Below are 21,071 nucleotides of genomic sequence, written 5' to 3'. Positions count from 1 at the left end.
AGCTTTGGCCACCTACAACACACATGGGCATGTGCTGCTGGCTGAGGCCATCTACACCACATCAGGGCCTGTGTGCTTTTGGCTGAGGCCACCTCCACCAAACCAGTGCCTGTGGCTCTGGCTGAGGCCACCTAACCCAAAACAGTTCCTTTACTGCTGGTTGAGGATGATTGCAACACACCAGGTCTTATGCTTCTTGCTGAGGCCACCTACACCAAACCAGAGCCTGTGCTGGTGGCTAAGGCCAACTACAGCACACCACACCACAGCCTGTGCTGCTGGCTGAGGCCAACTACACCACACAAGGGCCTGTGGCTCTGGGTGAGGCAATCTACAGCACACCAGGGCCTGAGTTGCAGGATGAGGCCACCTCCACCTCACCAAGTCCTGTGCTGCTAGCTCAGGCCATCTACAACACCCCACCAGGGCCTGTGCTCATGACTTTGGCCAACTACACCACATCAGGGCCTGTGTGCTTTTGACTGAGGAAACTTACACCACACAAGGGCCTGTGCTGCTGGCTGAGGCCATCTACACTACACCAGGGCCTGTGTCGCTGGTTGAGGCCAGGTTTATCACACCAGGGCCTGTGGCTCTGGTTGAGGCCATCTACACCACACCACACCAGGGCCTGTGGCTCTGGCTGAGGCCATCTACACTACACCAGGGCCTGTGGTTCTGGTTAAGGCCATCTACACCCCTCCAGGGCCTGTGCTACTGGCAGAGGCCATCTACACCCCTCCAGGGCCCGTGCTGCTGGCTGAGGCCATCTACACCACACCAGGGACTGTGTTGCTGGTTTAGGCCATGTTAATCACACCAGGGCCTGTGCTGCTGGCTGAGGCCACCTACACCACACCAGGGCCTGTGGCTCTGGCTGAGGCCATCTACAACACACCACGGCCTGTTTTCCTAGCTTTGGCCAGCTACAACACACATGGGCATGTGCTTCTGGCTGAGGCCATCTACACCCCACCATATCCTGTGCTGCTGGCTGAGGCCAACTACACCACACCAGGGCCTGTGGCTCTGGCTGAGGCCATGTACATTTCACCAGGGCCTGTGTTGCTGGCTGATGCCAACCACATTACACCAGGGCCAGTGGTTCTTGTTAGGCTTTCTGCATGATACCAGGGTCAGTGCTTTTGGCTGAGGCCAACCACATTACACCAGGGCTTGTGGTTCCGACTGAGGCCATATTCACCAAGCGAGGGCCTGTGCTGCTTAGTCAGGCCATCCACATTACGCCGGTGCCTGTGCTGCTGGCCGAAGCCACCAAGGCCAGTGATTCCTGTGAGGCAATCTTCACCACACCAGGGCCTTTGGCACTGGTTGAGGCCAAACACATTACACCAGGGCCTGTGTTGCTTGCTGAGGCCATCTTCACCACACCAGGGCCTGTGTAGCTGGCTGAGTTCAACTGCATTTCACCAGGGCCTGTGTTCCTAGCTGATGCCGTCTACATTACACCAGGGCCTTTTCTTCCGGGTGAGGACGTCTTCAACACACCACACCAGCCTGTGCAGCTGGCCTAAGACATCCGCAATATACCAAGGCCAGTGATTCCTGTGAGGCAATCTTCACCACACCATGTCCTCTGCTGCTGGCTCAGGCCAACTACATTTCACCAAGGACTGAGCTGCTGGCTGAGGCACACCACATTACACCAGGACTGTGTAGCTGGCTGAAGCCATCCACATCACACCAGGGCCAGTTCTTTCTGTGAGGCAATCTTCACCACACCAGGGCCTGTGCTTCCGGGTGAAGCCATCTTCACCACACCAGCGCCTGTGCTTCTGGCTGAGGCTATCTTCACCACACCAGGGCTTCTGCTTCTGGCTGAGGCCATCTTCACCACACCAGCGCCTGTGCTTCTGGGTGAGGCTATCTTCACCACACCAGGGCTTCTGCTTCTGGGTGAGGCCATCTTCACCACACCAGGGCCTGTGCTTCTGGGTGAGGCCATCTTCAACACACCAGAGCCTGTGTTGCTGGCTGAGGCCAACTATATTAAAACAGGGCTTGTCGTGCTGGCTGATGCCATCCACATAACACCAGGCCCTGTGCTTCCTGTGAGGCCATCATTACCACACCAGTGCTTGTGCTTCTGGCTGAGGCCATCTTCACCACACCAGGGCCTGTGCTTCTGGCTAAGGCCATCCATATTACACCAGGGCCTGTGCTGCTGGCTAAGGCCATCTACATTTCACCAGGGCCTGTGCTTCTGGGTGAGGCCATCTTCACCACACCAGAGCCTGTGTTGCTGGCTGATGAAATCCACATTTACCCATGGCATGTGTTTCTGGCTTAGGCCAACTACATGTCACCAGGGACTGTGCTGCTGACTGAGGCCAACTAGATTTCACCAGCTCCAGTGTTGCTGGCTGAGGCCAACTGCAAATCACCAGGGCCTGTGCTGCTGGCTGAGGCCATCCATATTACACCAGGGTCTGTGCTGCTGGCTGAGGCCATCCACATTTCACCAGGGCCTATGCTGTTGGTTGAAGCCATCCACATTACACCAGAGCCAGTGATTCCTGTGAGGCCATCTTCACCACAACAGGGCTTGTGGTGCTGGCTGATGCCATATTCACCACAGCAGGGCTTGTTGTGCTTGGCTGACGCCATCCACATTATACCAGGACGTTTCCTTCAGGCTGAGGCCATTCACATATTAAGCCAGGGCAGTGCTTCCTTTGAGGCCATTTTCACCATACCTGGGCCTGTGCTTCTGGCTGAGGCCATCCACATTACACCAGTGCTTGTGGTGCCTGATGAGGCCATATTGACCAAGTGTGGTCTGTGGTGCTGGCTGATTCCATCCGCATTTCACCAGGGCCTGAGTTGCTTGCTGATACCATCCACATTTCACCAGGGCCTATGCTGCTGGATTAGGCCATCCACATTTCACCATGGCCTGTGTTGCTGGCTGATGCCATCCACATTTACCCATGGCATGTGTTTCTGGCTTAGGCCAACTACATTTCACCAGGGACTGTGCTGCTGACTGAGGCCAACTAGATTTCACCAGCTCCAGTTTTGCTGGCTGAGGCCAACTGCAAATCACCAGGGCCTGTGCTGCTGGCTGAGGCCATTCATATTACACCAGAGCCTGTGCTGCTGGCTAAGGCCATCCACATTTCACCAGGGCCTATGGTTGAAGCCATCCACATTACACCAGAGCCAGTGATTCCTGTGAGGCCATCTTCACCACAACAGGGCTTGTGGTGCTGGCTGATGCCATATTCACCACAGCAGGGCTTGTTGTGCTTGGCTGACGCCATCCACATTATACCAGGACGTTTCCTTCAGGCTGAGGCCATCCACATATTAAGCCAGGGCCAGTGCTTCCTTTGAGGCCATTTTCACGACACCTGGGCCTGTGCTTCTGGCTGAGGCCATCCACATTACACCAGTGCTTCTGGTGTCTGATGAGGCCATATTGACCAAGTGTGGTCTGTGGTGCTGGCTGATTCCATCCGCATTTCACCAGGGCCTGAGTTGCTTGCTGATACCATTCACATTTCACCAGGGCCTATGCTGCTGGCTGATGTCATCCACATTTCACACTGGCATGTGTTGCTGGCTGAGGCCAACCACATTACACCAAGGCCAGTGCTTCCTGTGAGGCAATCTTCAACGCAACATGGCCTGTTCTGCTGTATTAGGCCATCCACATTTCACCATGGCATGTGTTGCTGGCTGATGCCATCCACATTACACCAGGACCTTTCCTTCAGGCTGAGGTCATCCGATATTAAGCCAGGGCCAGTGCTTCCTTTGAGGCCATTTTCACCTTACCAGGGCCTGTGCTTCTGGCTGAGGCCATCCACATTTCTCCAGGGCCTGTGCTGCTGGCTAAGGCCATCTACATTTCACCAGGGCCTATGCTGTTGGTTGAAGCCATCCACATTACACCATAGCCAGTGATTCCTGTGAGGCCATATTCACCACAACAGGGCTTGTGGTGCTGGCTGATGCCATATTCACCACAGCAGGGCTTGTTGTGCTTGGCTGACGCCATCCACATTATACCAGGACGTTTCCTTCAGGCTGAGGCCATCCACATATTAAGCCAGGGCCAGTGCTTCCTTTGAGGCCATTTTCACCATACCTGGGCCTGTGCTTCTGGCCGAGGCCATCCACATTACACCAGTGCTTGTGGTGCCTGATGAGGCCATATTGACCAAGTGTGGTCTGTGGTGCTGGCTGATTCCATCCGCATTTCACCAGGGCCTGAGTTGCTTGCTGATACCATCCACATTACACCAAGGCCTGTGCTTCTTTCTGAGGCCATCTACATTACACCAGGGCCTGTGCTGCTAGCTGAGGCCATTCACATTTTACCAGGGCCTATGCTGCTGGCTGATGCCATCCACATTTCACACTGGCATGTGTTGCTGGCTGAGGCCATCCACATTTCACCAGGGCCTGTTTTGCTGGCTGAGGCCAACCACATTACACCAAGGCCAGTGCTTCCTGTGAGGCAATCTTCAACGCAACATGGCCTGTGCTGCTGTATTAGGCCATCCACATTTCACCATGGCATGTGTTGCTGGCTGATGCCATCCACATTACACCAGGACCTTTCCTTCAGGCTGATGTCATCCGATATTAAGCCAGGGCCAGTGCTTCCTTTGAGGCCATTTTCACCTTACCAGGGCCTGTGCTTCTGGCTGAGGCCATCCACATTTCTCCAGGGCCTGAGTTGCTTGCTGATACCATCCACATTACACCAAGGCCTGTGCTTTTTCTGAGGCCATCTACATTACACCAGGGCCTGTGCTGCTAGCTGAGGCCATCCACATTTTACCAGGGCCTATGCTGTTGGCTGATGCCATCCACATTTCACACTGACATGTGTTGCTGGCTGATGCCATCCACATTTCTCCAGGGCCTGAGTTGCTTGCTGAAGCCAACTAGATTACACCAGGGCCTGTGTTGCTGGCTAAGGCCAACTTCATTTCACCAGGGCCTGTGGTACTGGATGAAGCCATCCACATTACACCCGGCCAGTACTTCCTATGAGGCCATGTTCACCACACCAGGGCCTCTGCTTCTGGCTGAGGCCATCTTCACCACACCAGGGACTGTGCTTCTGGGTGAGGCCATCTTCACCACACCAGGGCCTGTGCTTCTGGCTGAGGCCAACTACATTTCACCAGGGCCTGTGTTGCTTGCTGAGGCCAACTACATTTCACCAGGGCCTGTGCTGCTGGCTGAAGCCATCTTCACCACACCAGGGCCAGTGCAGCTGGCTGAGGCCATTTTCACCACACCAGGGCCTGTGCTTCTGGGCGAGGCCATCTTCACCACACCAGGGCCTGAGGTGCTGGCTGATGCCATGCACATTTCACCATGGCCTGTGTTGCTGGCTGATGCCAACCACATTACACCAGGGCCAGTGGTTCTTGTTAGGCCTTCTGCATGATACCAGGGTCAGTGCTTTTGGCTGAGGCCAACCACATCACACCAGGGCCAGTTCTTTCTGTGAGGCCATCTTCACCACACCAGGGCCTGTGCTTCCGGGTGAGGCCATTTTCACCACACCACCGCCTGTGCTTCTGGCTGAGGCCATCTTCACCACACCAGGGCTTCTGCTTCTGGGTGAGGCCATCTTCACCACACCAGGGCCTAGGCTTCTGGGTGAGGCCATCTTCAACACACCAGAGCCTGTGTTGCTGGCTGAGGCCATCCACATAACACTAGGTTCTGCTGTGCTGGCTGAGGCCAACTATATTAAAACAGGGCTTGTCGTGCTGGCTGATGCCATCCACATAACACCAGGCCCTGTGCTTCCTGTGAGGCCATCATTACCACACCAGTGTTTGTGCTTCTGGCTGAGGCCATCTTCACCACACCAGGGCCTGTGCTTCTGGGTGAGGCCATCTTCACCACACCAGGGCCTGTGTTGCTGGCTGATGCCATCCACATTTACCCATGGCATGTGTTTCTGGCTTAGGCCAACTACATGTCACCAGGGACTGTGCTGCTGACTGAGGCCAACTAGATTTCACCAGCTCCAGTGTTGCTGGCTGAGGCCAACTGCAAATCACCAGGGCCTGTGCTGCTGGCTGAGGCCATCCATATTACACCAGGGCCTGTGCTGCTGGCTAAGGCCATCCACATTTCACCAGGGCCTATGCTGTTGGTTGAAGCCATCCACATTACACCAGTGCCAGTGATTCCTGTGATGCCATATTCACCACAGAAGGACTTGTTGTGCTTGGCTGACGCCATCCACATTATACCAGGACGTTTCCTTCAGGCTGAGGCCATCCACATATTAAGCCCGGGCCAGTGCTTCCTTTGAGGCCATTTTCACCATACCTGGGCCTGTGCTTCTGGCTGAGGCCATCCACATTACACCAGTGCTTGTGGTGCCTGATGAGGCCATATTGACCAAGTGTGGTCTGTGGTGCTGGCTGATTCTATCTGCATTTCACCAGGGCCTGAGTTGCTTGCTGATACCATCCACATTACATCAAGGCCTGTGCTTCTTTCTGAGGCCATCTACATTACACCAGGGCCTGTGCTGCTAGCTGATGCTATCCACATTTTACCAGGGCCTATGCTGCTGGCTGATGCCATCCACATTTCACACTGGCATGTGTTGCTGGCTGAGGCCAACTAGATTACACCAGGGCCTGTCTTGCTGGCTAAGGCTAACTTCATTTCAATAGGGCCTGTGGTACTAGTTGAAGCCATCCACATTACACCCGGCCAGTACTTCCTATGAGGCTATCTTCACCACACCAGGGCCTCTGCTTCTGGCTGAGGCCATCATCACCACATCAGGGACTGTGCTTCTGGGTGAGGCCATCTTCACCACACCAGGGCCTGTGCTTCTGGCTGAGGCCAACTACATTTCACCAGGGCCTGTGTTGCTTGCTGAGGCCAACTACATTTCACCAGGGCCTGTGCAGCTGGCTGAGGCTATCTTCACCACACCAGGGCTTCTGCTTCTGGCTGAGGCCATCTTCACCACACCAGCACCTGTGCTTATGGCTGAGGCTATCTTCACCACACCAGGGCTTCTGCTTCTGGGTGAGGCCATCTTCACCACACCAGAGCCTGTGCTTCTGGGTGAGGCCATCTTCAACACACCAGAGCCTGTGTTGCTGGCTGAGGCCATCCACATAACACTAGGTTCTGCTGTGCTGGCTGAGGCCAACTATATTAAAACAGGGCTTGTCGTGCTGGCTGATGCCATGCACATTTCACCATGGCCTGTGTTGCTGGCTGATTCCAACCACATTACACCAGGGCCAGTGGTTCTTGTTAGGCCTTCTGCATGATACCAGGGTCAGTGCTTTTGGCTGAGGCCAACCACATTACACCAGGGCTTGTGGTTCTGACTGAGGCCATATTCACCAAGCGAGCGCCTGTGCTGCTTAGTCAGGCCATCCACATTACGCCGGTGCCTGTGCTGCTGGCCGAAGCCACCAGGGCCAGTGATTCCTGTGAGGCAATCTTCACCACACCAGGGCTTCTGCTTCTGGGTGAGGCCATCTTCACCACACCAGGGCCTGTGCTTCTGGGTGAGGCCATCTTCAACACACCAGAGCCTGTGTTGCTGGCTGAGGCCATCCACATAACACTAGGTTCTGCTGTGCTGGCTGAGACCAACTATATTAAAACAGGGCTTGTCGTGCTGGCTGATGCCATTCACATAACACCAGGCCCTGTGCTTCCTGTGAGGCCATCATTACCACACCAGTGCTTGTGCTTCTGGCTAAGGCCATCTTCACCACACCAGGGCCTGTGGTGCTGGCTGATGCCATGCACATTTCACCATGGCCTGTGTTGCTGGCTGATGCCAACCACATTACACCAGGGCCAGTGGTTCTTGTTAGGCCTTCTGCATGATACCAGGGTCAGTGCTTCTGGCTGAGTTCAACCACATTACACCAGGGCTTGTGGTTCCGACTGAGGCCATATTCACCAAGCGAGGGCCTGTGCTGCTTAGTCAGGCCATCCACATTACGCCGGTGCCTGTGCTGCTGGCCGAAGCCACCAAGGCCAGTGATTCCTGTGAGGCAATCTTCACCACACCAGGGCCTTTGGCGCTGGTTGAGGCCAAACACATTACACCAGGGCCTGTGTTGCTTGCTGAGGCCATCTTCACCACACCAGGGCCTGTGTAGCTGGCTGAGTTCAACTGCATTTCACCAGGGCCTGTGTTCCTAGCTGATGCCGTCTACATTACACCAGGGCCTTTTCTTCCGGGTGAGGCCGTCTTCAACACACCACACCAGCCTGTGCAGCTGGCCTAAGCCATCCACAATATACCAAGGCCAGTGATTCCTGTGAGGCAATCTTCACCACACCATGTCCTCTGCTGCTGGCTCAGGCCAACTACATTTCACCAAGGACTGAGCTGCTGGCTGAGGCACACCACATTACACCAGGACTGTGTAGCTGGCTGCAGCCATCCACATTTCACACTGGCATGTGTTGCTGGCTGAGGCCAACTAGATTACACCAGGGCCTGTTTTGCTGGCTGAGGCCAACCACATTACACCAAGGCCAGTGCTTCCTGTGAGGCAATCTTCAACGCACCATGGCCTGTGCTGCTGTATTAGGCCATCCACATTTCACCATGGCATGTGTTGCTGGCTGATGCCATCCACATTACACCAGGACCTTTCCTTCAGGCTGATGTCATCCGATATTAAGCCAGGGCCAGTGCTTCCTTTGAGGCCATTTTCACCTTACCAGGGCCTGTGCTTCTGGCTGAGGCCATCCACATTTCACCAGGGCCTGAGTTGCTTGCTGAAGCCAACTAGATTACACTAGGGCCTGTGTTGCTGGCCAAGGCCAACTTCATTTCAATAGGGCCTGTGCTACTGGATGAAGCCATCCACATTACACCCGGCCAGTACTTCCTATGAGGCCATGATCACCACACCAGGGCCTCTGCTTCTGGCTGAGGCCATCTTCACCACAGCAGGGACTGTGCTTCTGGGTGAGGCCATCTTCACCACACCAGGGCCTGAGCTTCTGGCTGAGGCCAACTACATTTCACCAGGGCCTGTGTTGCTTGCTGAGGCCAACTACATTTCCCCAGGGCCTGTGCTGCTGGCTGAAGCCATCTTCACCACACCAGGGCCTGTGCAGCTGGCTGAGGCCATCTTCACCACACCAGGGCCTGTGCTTCTGGGCGAGGCCATCTTCACCACACCAGAGCCTGTGGTGCTGGCTGATGCCATGCACATTTCACCATGGCCTGTGTTTCTGGCTGATGCCAACCACATTACACCAGGGCCAGTGGTTCTTGTTAGGCCTTCTGCATGATACCAGGGTCAGTGCTTTTGGCTGAGGCCAACCACATTACACCAGGGCTTGTGGATCCGACTGAGGCCATATTCACCAAGCGAGGGCCTGTGCTGCTTAGTCAGGCCATCCACATTACGCCGGTGCCTGTGCTGCTGGCCGATGCCACCAAGGCCAGTGATTCCTGTGAGGCAATCTTCACCACACCAGGGCCTTTGGCGCTGTTTGAGGCCAAACACATTACACCAGGGCCTGTGTTGCTTGCTGAGGCCATCTTCACCACACCAGGGCCTGTGTAGCTGGCTTAGTTCAACTGCATTTCACCAGGGCCTGTGTTCCTAGCTGATGCCGTTTACATTACACCAGGGCCTTTTCTTCCGGGTGAGGCCGTCTTCAACACACCACACCAGCCTGTGCAGCTGGCCTAAGCCATCCACAATATATCAAGGCCAGTGATTCCTGTGAGGCAATCTTCACCACAACATGTCCTCTGCTGCTGGCTCAGGCCAACTACATTTCAGCAAGGACTGAGCTGCTGGCTGAGGCACACCACATTACACCAGGACTGTGTAGCTGGCTGAAGCCATCCACATCACACCAGGGCCAGTTCTTTCTGTGAGGCCATCTTCACCACACCAGGGCCTGTGCTTCCGGGTGAGGCCATCTTCACCACACCAGCGCCTGTGCTTCTGGCTGAGGCTATCTTCACCACACCAGGGCTTCTGCTTCTGGCTGAGGCCATCTTCACCACACCAGCGCCTGTGCTTCTGGCTGAGGCTATCTTCACCACAACAGGGCTTCTGCTTCTGGGTGAGGCCATCTTCACCACACCAGGGCCTGTGCTTCTGGGTGAGGCCATCTTCAACACACCAGAGCCTGTGTTGCTGGCTGAGGCCATCCACATAACGCTAGGTTCTGCTGTGCTGGCTGAGGCCAACTATATTAAAACAGGGCTTGTCGTGCTGGCTGATGCCATGCACATTTCACCATGGCCTGTGTTTTGCTGGCTGAGGCCAACTAGATTACACCAGGGCCTGTTTTGCTGGCTGAGGCCAACCACATTACACCAAGGCCAGTGCTTCTGGGCGAGGCAATCTTCAACGCACCATGGCCTGTGATGCTGGATTAGGCCATCCACATTTCACCATGGCATGTGTTGCTGGCTCATGCCATCCACATTACACCAGGACCTTCCCTTCAGGCTGAGGTTATCGGATATTAAGCCAAGGCCAGTACTTCCTTTGAGGCCAATTTCACCATACCAGGGCCTGTGCTTCTGGCTGAAGCCATATTCACCACACCAGGGCCTGTGTTGCTGGCTGATGCCATCCACATTTACCCATGGCATGTGTTTCTGGCTTAGGCCAACTACATTTCACCAGGGCCTGTGCTGCTGACTGAGGCCAACTAGATTTCACCAGCTCCAGTGTTGCTGGCTGAGGCCAACTGCAAATCACCAGGGCCTGTGCTGCTGGCTAAGGCCATCCACATTTCACCAGGGCCTATGCTGTTGGTTGAAGCCATCCACATTACACCAGAGCCAGTGATTCCTGTGAGGCCATATTCACCACAACAGGGCTTGTGGTGCTGGCTGATGCCATATTCACCACAGCAGGGCTTGTTGTGCTTGGCTGACGCCATCCACATTATACCAGGACGTTTCCTTCAGGCTGAGGCCATCCACATATTAAGCCAGGGCCAGTGCTTCCTTTGAGGCCATTTTCACCATACCTGGGCCTGTGCTTCTGGCTGAGGCCATCCACATTACACCAGTGCTTGTGGTGCCTGATGAGGCCATATTGACCAAGTGTGGTCTGTGGTGCTGGCTGATTCCATCCGCATTTCACCAGGGCCTGAGTTGCTTGCTGATACCATCCACATTTCACCAGGGCCTATGCTGCTGGCTGATGCCATCCACATTTCACACTGGCATGTGTTGCTGGCTGAGGCCAACTAGATTATACCAGGGCCTGTTTTGCTGGCTGAGGCCAACCACATTACACCAAGGCCAGTGCTTCCTGTGAGGCAATCTTCAACGCACCATGGCCTGTGCTGCTGTATTAGGCCATCCACATTTCACCATGGCATGTGTTGCTGGCTGATGCCATCCACATTACACCAGGACCTTTCCTTCAGGCTGATGTCATCCGATATTAAGCCAGGGCCAGTGCTTCCTTTGAGGCCATTTTCACCTTACCAGGGCCTGTGCTTCTGGCTGAGGCCATCCACATTTCTCCAGGGCCTGAGTTGCTTGCTGAAGCCAACTAGATTACACCAGGGCCTGTGTAGCTGGCTAAGGCCAACTTCATTTCAATAGGGCCTGTGCTACTAGATGAAGCCATCCACATTACACCCGGCCAGTACTTCCTATGAGGCTATCTTCACCACACCAGGGCCTCTGCTTCTGGCTGAGGCCATCATCACCACATCAGGGACTGTGCTTCTGGGTGAGGCCATCTTCACCACACCAGGGCCTGTGCTTCTGGCTGAGGCCAACTACATTTCACCAGGGCCTGTGTTGCTTGCTGAGGCCAAATACATTTCACCAGGGCCTGTGCAGCTGGCTGAGGCTATCTTCACCACACCAGGGCTTCTGCTTCTGGCTGAGGCCATCTTCACCACACCAGCACCTGTGCTTCTGGCTGAGGCTATCTTCACCACACAAGGGCTTCTGCTTCTGGGTGAGGCCATCTTCACCACACCAGAGCCTGTGCTTCTGGGTGAGGCCATCTTCAACACACCAGAGCCTGTGTTGCTGGCTGAGGCCATCCACATAACACTAGGTTCTGCTGTGCTGGCTGAGGCAAACTATATTAAAACAGGGCTTGTCGTGCTGGCTGATGCCATGCACATTTCACCATGGCCTGTGTTGCTGGCTGAGGCCAACTAGATTACACCTGGGCCTGTGGTTCTTGTTAGGCCTTCTGCATGATACCAGGGTCAGTGCTTTTGGCTGATGCCAACCACATTACACCAGGGCTTGTGGTTCTGACTGAGGCCATATTCACCAAGCGAGCGCCTGTGCTGCTTAGTCAGGCCATCCACATTACGCCGGTGCCTGTGCTGCTGGCCGAAGCCACCAGGGCCAGTGATTCCTGTGAGGCAATCTTCACCACACCAGGGCCTTTAGCGCTGGTTGAGGCCAAACACATTACACCAGGGCCTGTGTTGCTTGCTGAGGCCATCTTCACCACACCAGCCTGTGCAGCTGGCCTAAGCCATCCACAATATATCAAGGCCAGTGATTCCTGTGAGGCAATCTTCACCACACCATGTCCTCTGCTGCTGGCTCAGGCCAACTACATTTCACCAAGGACTGAGGTGCTGGCTGAGGCACACCACATTACACCAGGACTGTGTAGCTGGCTGAAGCCATCCACATCACACCAGGGCCAGTTCTTTCTGTGAGGCCATCTTCACCACACCAGGGCCTGTGCTTCCGGGTGAGGCCATCTTCACCACACCAGCGCCTGTGCTTCTGGCTGAGGCTATCTTCACCACACCAGGGCTTCTGCTTCTGGCTGAGGCCATCTTCACCACACCAGGGCCTGTGCTTCTGGCTGAGGCCATCTTCAACACACCAGAGCCTGTGTTGGTGGCTGAGGCTATCCACATAACACTAGGTTCTGCTGTGCTGGCTGAGGCAAACTATATTAAAACAGGGCTTGTCGTGCTGGCTGATGCCATTCACATAACACCAGGCCCTGTGCTTCCTGTGAAGCCATCATTACCACACCAGTGCTTGTGCTTCTGACTAAGGCCATCTTCACCACACCAGGGCCTGTGGTGCTGGCTGATGCCATGCACATTTCACCATGGCCTGTGTTGCTGGCTGATGCCATGCACATTTCACCATGGCCTGTGTTGCTGGCTGATGCCAACCACATTACACCAGGGCCGGTGGTTCTTGTTAGGCCTTCTGCATGATACCAGGGTCAGTGCTTTTGGCTGAGTTCAACCACATTACACCAGGGCTTGTGGTTCCGACTGAGGCCATATTCACCAAGCGAGGGCCTGTGCTGCTTAGTCAGGCCATCCACATTACGCCGGTGCCTGTGCTGCTGGCCGAAGCCACCAAGGCCAGTGATACCTGTGAGGCAATCTTCACCACACCAGGGCCTTTGGCGCTGGTTGAGGCCAAACACATTACACCAGGGCCTGTGTTGCTTGCTGAGGCCATCTTCACCACACCAGGGCCTGTGTAGCTGGCTGAGTTCAACTGCATTTCACCAGGGCCTGTGTTCCTAGCTGATGCCGTCTACATTACACCAGGGCCTTTTCTTCCGGGTGAGGCCGTCTTCAACACACCACACCAGCCTGTGCAGCTGGCCTAAGCCATCCACAATATACCAAGGCCAGTGATTCCTGTGAGGCAATCTTCACCACACCATGTCCTCTGCTGCTGGCTCAGGCCAACTACATTTCACCAAGGACTGAGCTGCTGGCTGAGGCACACCACATTACACCAGGACTGTGTAGCTGGCTGAAGCCATCCACATCACACCAGGGCCAGTTCTTTCTGTGAGGCCATCTTCACCACACCTGCGCCTGTGCTTCTGGCTGAGGCCATCTTCACCACACCAGCGCCTGTGCTTCTGGCTGAGGCCATCTTCACCACACCAGCGCCTGTGCTTCTGGCTGAGGCTATCTTCACCACACCAGGGCTTCTGCTTCTGGGTGAGGCCATCTTCACCACACCAGGGCCTGTGCTTCTGGGTGAGGCCATCTTCAACACACCAGAGCCTGTGTTGCTGGCTGATGCCATCCACATAACACCAGGCCCTGTGCTTCCTGTGAGGCCATCATTACCACACCAGTGCTTGTGCTTCTGGTTGAGGCCATCTTCACCACACCAGGGCCTGTGTTTCTGGGTGAGGCCATCTTCACCACACCAGGGCCTGTGTTGCTGGCTGATGCCATCCACATTTACCCATGGCATGTGTTTCTGGCTTAGGCCAACTACATGTCACCAGGGCCTGTGCTGCTGGCTGAAGCCATCCATATTACACCAGGGCCTGTGCTGCTTGCTAAGGCCATCTACATTTCACCAGAGCCTATGCTGTTGGTTGAAGCCATCCACATTACACCAGAGCCAGTGATTCCTGTGAGGCCATTTTCACCACAACAGGGCTTGTGGTGCTGGCTGATGCCATATTCACCACAGCAGTGCTTGTTGTGCTTGGCTGACCCCATCCGCATTATACCAGGGCCTGTGATTCTTTCTGAGGCCATCTACATAACACCAGGGCCTGTGCTGCTGGCTGATGCCATCCACATTTCAGACTAGCATGCGCTGCTTGCTGAGGCCAACTAGATTACACCAGGGCCTGTTTTGCTGGCTGAGGCCAAACACATTACACCAAGGCCAGTGCTTCCTGTGAGGCAATCTTCAACGCAACATGGCCTGTGCTGCTGTATTAGGCCATCCACATTTCACCAGGGCATGTGTTGCTGGCTGATGCCATCCACATTACACCAGGACCTTTCCTTCAGGCTGATGTCATCCGATATTAAGCCAGGGCCAGTGCTTCCTTTGAGGCCATTTTCACCATACCAGGGCCTGTGCTTCTGGCCGAGGCCATCCACATTACACCAGTGCTTGTGGTGCCTGATGAGGCCATATTGACTAAGCGTGGTCTGTGGTGCTGCCTGATTCCATCCACATTTCACCATGGCCTGTGTTGATGGCTGATGCCAACCACATTACACCAGGGCCAGTGGTTCTTGTTAGGCCTTCTGCATGATACCAGGGTCAGTGCTTTTGGCTGAGGCCAACCACATTACACCAGGGCTTGTGGTTCCGACTGAGGCCATATTCACCAAGCGAGGGCCTGTGCTGCTTAGTCAGGCCATCCACATTACGCCGGTGCCTGTGCTGCTGGCCAAAGCCACCAAGGCCAGTGATTCCTGTGAGGCAATCTTCACCACACCAGGGCCTTTGGCGCTGGTTGAGGCCAAACACATTACACCAGGGCCTGTGTTGCTTGCTGAGGCCATCTTCACCACACCAGGGCCTGTGTAACTGGCTGAGTTCAACTGCATTTCACCAGGGCCTGTGTTCCTAGCTGATGCCGTCTACATTACACCAGGGCCTTTTCTTCCGGGTGAGGCCGTCTTCAACACACCACACCAGCCTGTGCAGCTGGCCTAAGCCATCCACAATATACCAAGGCCAGTGATTCCTGTGAGGCAATCTTCACCACACCAGGTCCTCTGCTGCTGGCTCAGGCCAACTACATTTCACCAAGGACTGAGCTGCTGGCTGAGGCACACCACATTACACCAGGACTGTGTAGCTGGCTGAAGCCATCCACATCACACCAGGGCCAGTTCTTTCTGTGAGGCCATCTTCACCACACCAGGGCCTGTGCTTCCGACTGAGGCCATATTCACCAAGCGAGCGCCTGTGCTGCTTAGTCAGGCCATCCACATTACGCCGGTGCCTGTGCTGCTGCCCAAAGCCACCAAGGCCAGTGATTCCTGTGAGGCAATCTTCACCACACCAGGGCCTTTGGCGCTGGTTGAGGCCAAACACATTACACCAGGGCCTGTGTTGCTTGCTGAGGCCATCTTCACCACACCAGGGCCTGTGTAACTGGCTGAGTTCAACTGCATTTCACCAGGGCCTGTGTTCCTAGCTAATGCCGTCTACATTACACCAGGGCCTTTTCTTCCGGGTGAGGCCGTCTTCAACACACCACACCAGCCTGTGCAGCTGGCCTAAGCCAACCACAATATACCAAGGCCAGTGACTCCTGTGAGGCAATCTTCACCACACCAGGTCCTCTGCTGCTGGCTCAGGCCAACTACATTTCACCAAGGACTGAGCTGCTGGCTGAGGCACACCACATTACACCAGGACTGTGTAGCTGGCTGAAGCCATCCACATCACACCAGGGCCAGTTCTTTCTGTGAGGCCATCTTCACCACACCACGGCCTGTGCTTCTGGCTGAGGCTATCTTCACCACACCAGGGCTTCTGCTTCTGGCTGAGGCCATCTTCACCACACCAGCGCCTGTGCTTCTGGCTGACGCTATCTTCACCACACCAGGGCTTCTGCTTCTGGGTGACGCCATCTTCACCACACCAGGGCCTGTGCTTCTGGGTGAGGCCATCTTCAACACACCAGAGCCTGTGTTGCTGGCTGAGGCCATCCACATAACACTAGGTTCTGCTGTGCTGGCTGAGGCCAACTATATTAAAACAGGGCTTGTCGTGCTGGCTGATGCCATCCTCATAACACCAGGCCCTGTGCTTCCTGTGAGGCCATCATTACCACACCAGTGCTTGTGCTTCTGGCTGAGGCCATCTTCACCACACCAGGGCCTGTGCTTCTGGGTGAGGCCATCTTCACCACACCAGGGCCTGTGTTGCTGGCTGATGCCATCCACATTTCACCATGGCATGTGTTGCTGGCTGATGCCATCCACATTACACCATGGCCTGAGTTGCTTTCTGATGCGAACCACATTACACCAGAGGCAGTGCTTCCTGTTAGGCCATCTGCACGATAACAGGGTCAGTGCATTTGGCTGAGGCCAACCACATTACACCAGGGCCTGTGTTGCTGGCTGATGCAATCATATTACACCAGAGCCTGTGCTTCTGGCTGTGGCCAACAACATTACACCAGGGCTTGTGGTGCTGGCTGAGGCCATATTCACTATACCAGGGCCTGTGCTGCTGGCTGATATCATCCGCATTTCACCAGGGCCTGTGTTGCGGACTGATGCCAACCACATTACACCAGGGCTTGTGGTTCTGGCTGAGGCCATATTCACCAAGCGAGGGCCTGTGCTGCTGAGCCAGGCCATCCACATTACGCCAGCCTTCAGCCAGCCTGTGTTGCTGGCTGAAGCCATGCACAATATACCAAGGCCAGTGATTCCTGTGACGCAATCTTCACTATATTTCAACAGGGCCTTTGCTGCTGGCTGAGGCACACCACATTACTCTAGGAATGTCTTGCTGGCTTAAGCCGTCCACATTACACCAGGGCCTGTTCTTCTGGCTGAGGCTATCTTCACCACACCAGGGCCTGTGTTCCTAGCCGATGCCGTCTACATAACACCATGGCCATAGCTTCCTGTGAGGCCGTATTCACCACACCAGGGCCTGTGCTTCTGTTTTATACCATCTTTACCACAACAGGGCCTGTGCTGCTGGCTGATTCCATCCACATTAAATTATGAAGTTGTAGCAAAACGCTTTATTTCACCAAGTTATTGCGTTTCTCGCTATTACATGCATTTGAATGGAGCTCTCGCCCAAAACAATGTTTAGGTTTTCATTTTGTAAATAACTTAAGAATCTTTGTTCAAACAGCTGCAAAACCTATTTCCCCAGCACGGGGTTGCTGAATTCTATACGGCAAAGCCATAATTATGTGTGTCTGAGTCTTCTATCAAAAGTTAGAGCTATCTTTATAAAGTTGTAGCAAAACGCTTTATTTCACCAAGTTATTGCGTTTCTCGCTATTACATGCATTTGAATGGAGCTCTCGCCCAAAACAATGTTTAGGTTTTCATTTTGTGAATAACTTGAAAATCTTTGCTCAAACAGCTGCAAAACCTATTTCCCCAGCACGGGGATGCTGAATTCGAGAAGGCAAAGCCATAATTACGTGTGTCTGAGTCTTCTATCAAAAGTTAGAGCTATCTTTATGAAGTTGTAGCAAAACGCTTTATTTCACCAAGTTATTGTGTTTCTCGCTATTACATGCATTTGAATGGAGCTCTCGCCCAAAACAATGTTTAGGTTTTCATTTTGTAAATAACTTAGGAATCTTTGTTCAAACAGCTGCAAAACCTATTTCCCCAGCACGGGGTTGCTGAATTCTATATGGCAAAGCCATAATTACGTGTGTCTGAGTCTTCTATCAAAAGTTAGAGCTATCTTTATGAAGTTGTAGCAAAACGCTTTATTTCACCAAGTTATTGCGTTTCTCGCTATTACATGCATTTGAATGGAGCTCTCGCCCAAAACAAAGTTTAGGTTTTCATTTTGTGAATAACTTGAAAATCTTTGCTCAAACAGCTGCAAAACCTATTTCGCCAGCACGGGGTTGCTGAATTCTATAAGGCAAAGCCATAATTACGTGTGTCTGAGTCTTCTATCAAAAGTTAGAGCTATCTTTATGAAGTTGTAGCAAAACGCTTTATTTCACCAAGTTATTGTGTTTCTCGCTATTACATGCATTTGAATGGAGCGCTCGCCGAAAACAATGTTTAGGTTTTAATTTTGTAAATAACTTAAGAATCTTTGTTCAAACAGCTGCAAAACCTATTTCCCCAGCACGGGGTTGCTGAATTCGAGAAGGCAAAGCCATAATTACGTGTGTCTGAGTCTTCTATCAAAAGTTAGAGCTATCTTTATGAAGTTGTAGCAAAACGCTTTATTTCACCAAGTTATTGCGTTTCTCGCTATTACATGCATTTGAATGGAGCTCTCGCCCAAAACAAAGTATAGGTTTTCATTTTGTGAATAACTTGAAAATATTTGCTCAAACAGCTGCAAAACCGATTTCCCCAGCACGGGGTTGCTGAATTCTATAAGGCAAAGCCATAATTACGTGTGTCTGAGTCTTCTATCAAAAGTTAGAGCTATCTTTATGAAGTTGTAGCAAAACGCTTTATTTCACCAAGTTATTGTGTTTCTCGCTATTAGATGCATTTGAATGGAGCGCTCGCCGAAAACAATGTTTAGGTTTTAATTTTGTAAATAACTTAAGAATCTTTGTTCAAACAGCTGCAAAACCTATTTCGCCAGCACGGGGTTGCTGAATTCTATATGGCAAAGCCATAATTACGTGTGTCTGAGTCTTCTATCAAAAGTTAGAGCTATCTTTATGAAGTTGTAGCAAAACGCTTTATTTCACCAAGTTATTGCGTTTCTCGCTATTACATGCATTTGAATGGAGCGCTCGCCCAAAACAATGTTTAGGTTTTAATTTTGTAAATAACTTAAGAATCTTTGTTCAAACAGCTGCAAAACCTATTTCCCCAGCACGGGGTTGCTGAATTCTATACGGCAAAGCCATAATTACGTGTGTCTGAGTCTTCTATCAAAAGTTAGAGCTATCTTTATGAAGTTGTAGCAAAACGCTTTATTTCACCAAGTTATTGCGTTTCTCGCTATTACATGCATTTGAATGGAGCTCTCGCCCAAAACAAAGTATAGGTTTTCATTTTGTGAATAACTTGAAAATCTTTGCTCAAACAGCTGCAAAACCTATTTCCCCAGCACGGGGATGCTGAATTCTATAAGGCAAAGCCATAATTACGTGTGTCTGAGTCTTCTATCAAAAGTTAGAGCTATCTTTATGAAGTTGTAGCAAAACGCTTTATTTCACCAAGTTATTGTGTTTCTCGCTATTACATGCATTTGAATGGAGCGCTCGCCGAAAACAATGTTTAGGTTTTAATTTTGTAAATAACTTAAGAATCTTTGTTCAAACAGCTGCAAAACCTATTTCCCCAGCACGGGGTTGCTGAATTCGAGAAGGCAAAGCCATAATTACGTGTGTCTGAGTCTTCTATCAAAAGTTAGAGCTATCTTTATGAAGTTGTAGCAAAACGCTTTATTTCACCAAGTTATTGTGTTTCTCGCTATTAGATGCATTTGAATGGAGCGCTCGCCGAAAACAATGTTTAGGTTTTAATTTTGTAAATAACTTAAGAATCTTTGTTCAAACAGCTGCAAAACCTATTTCGCCAGCACGGGGTTGCTGAATTCTATATGGCAAAGCCATAATTACGTGTGTCTGAGTCTTCTATCAAAAGTTAGAGCTATCTTTATGAAGTTGTAGCAAAACGCTTTATTTCACCAAGTTATTGCGTTTCTCGCTATTACATGCATTTGAATGGAGCGCTCGCCCAAAACAATGTTTAGGTTTTAATTTTGTAAATAACTTAAGAATCTTTGTTCAAACAGCTGCAAAACCTATTTCCCCAGCACGGGGTTGCTGAATTCTATACGGCAAAGCCATAATTACGTGTGTCTGAGTCTTCTATCAAAAGTTAGAGCTATCTTTATGAAGTTGTAGCAAAACGCTTTATTTCACCAAGTTATTGCGTTTCTCGCTATTACATGCATTTGAATGGAGCTCTCGCCCAAAACAAAGTATAGGTTTTCATTTTGTGAATAACTTGAAAATCTTTGCTCAAACAGCTGCAAAACCTATTTCCCCAGCACGGGGATGCTGAATTCTATAAGGCAAAGCCATAATTACGTGTGTCTGAGTCTTCTATCAAAAGTTAGAGCTATCTTTATGAAGTTGTAGCAAAACGCTTTATTTCACCAAGTTATTGCGTTTCTCGCTATTACATGCATTTGAATGGAGCGCTCGCCCAAAACAATGTTTAGGTTTTAATTTTGTAAATATCTTAAGAATCTTTGTTCAAACAGCTGCAAAACCTTTTTCCCCAGCACGGGGTTGCTGAATTCTATACGGCAAAGCCATAATTACGTGTGTCTGAGTCTTCTATCAAAAGTTAGAGCTATCTTTATGAAGTTGTAGCAAAACGCTTTATTTCACCAAGTTATTGTGTTTCTCGCTATTACATGCATTTGAATTGAGCGCTCGCCGAAAACAATGTTTAGGTTTTAATTTTGTAAATAACTTAAGAATCTTTGTTCAAACAGCTGCAAAACCTATTTCCCCAGCACGGGGATGCTGAATTCGAGAAGGCAAAGCCATAATTACGTGTGTCTGAGTCTTCTATCAAAAGTTAGAGCTATCTTTATGAAGTTGTAGCAAAACGCTTTATTTCACCAAGTTATTGCGTTTCTCGCT

Source organism: Pelmatolapia mariae, linkage group LG23 (assembly GCF_036321145.2).
Source record: "Pelmatolapia mariae isolate MD_Pm_ZW linkage group LG23, Pm_UMD_F_2, whole genome shotgun sequence".
In the NCBI taxonomy this organism is placed as follows: domain Eukaryota; kingdom Metazoa; phylum Chordata; class Actinopteri; order Cichliformes; family Cichlidae; genus Pelmatolapia; species Pelmatolapia mariae.
Note: the sequence above shows the minus strand (reverse complement) of the source record.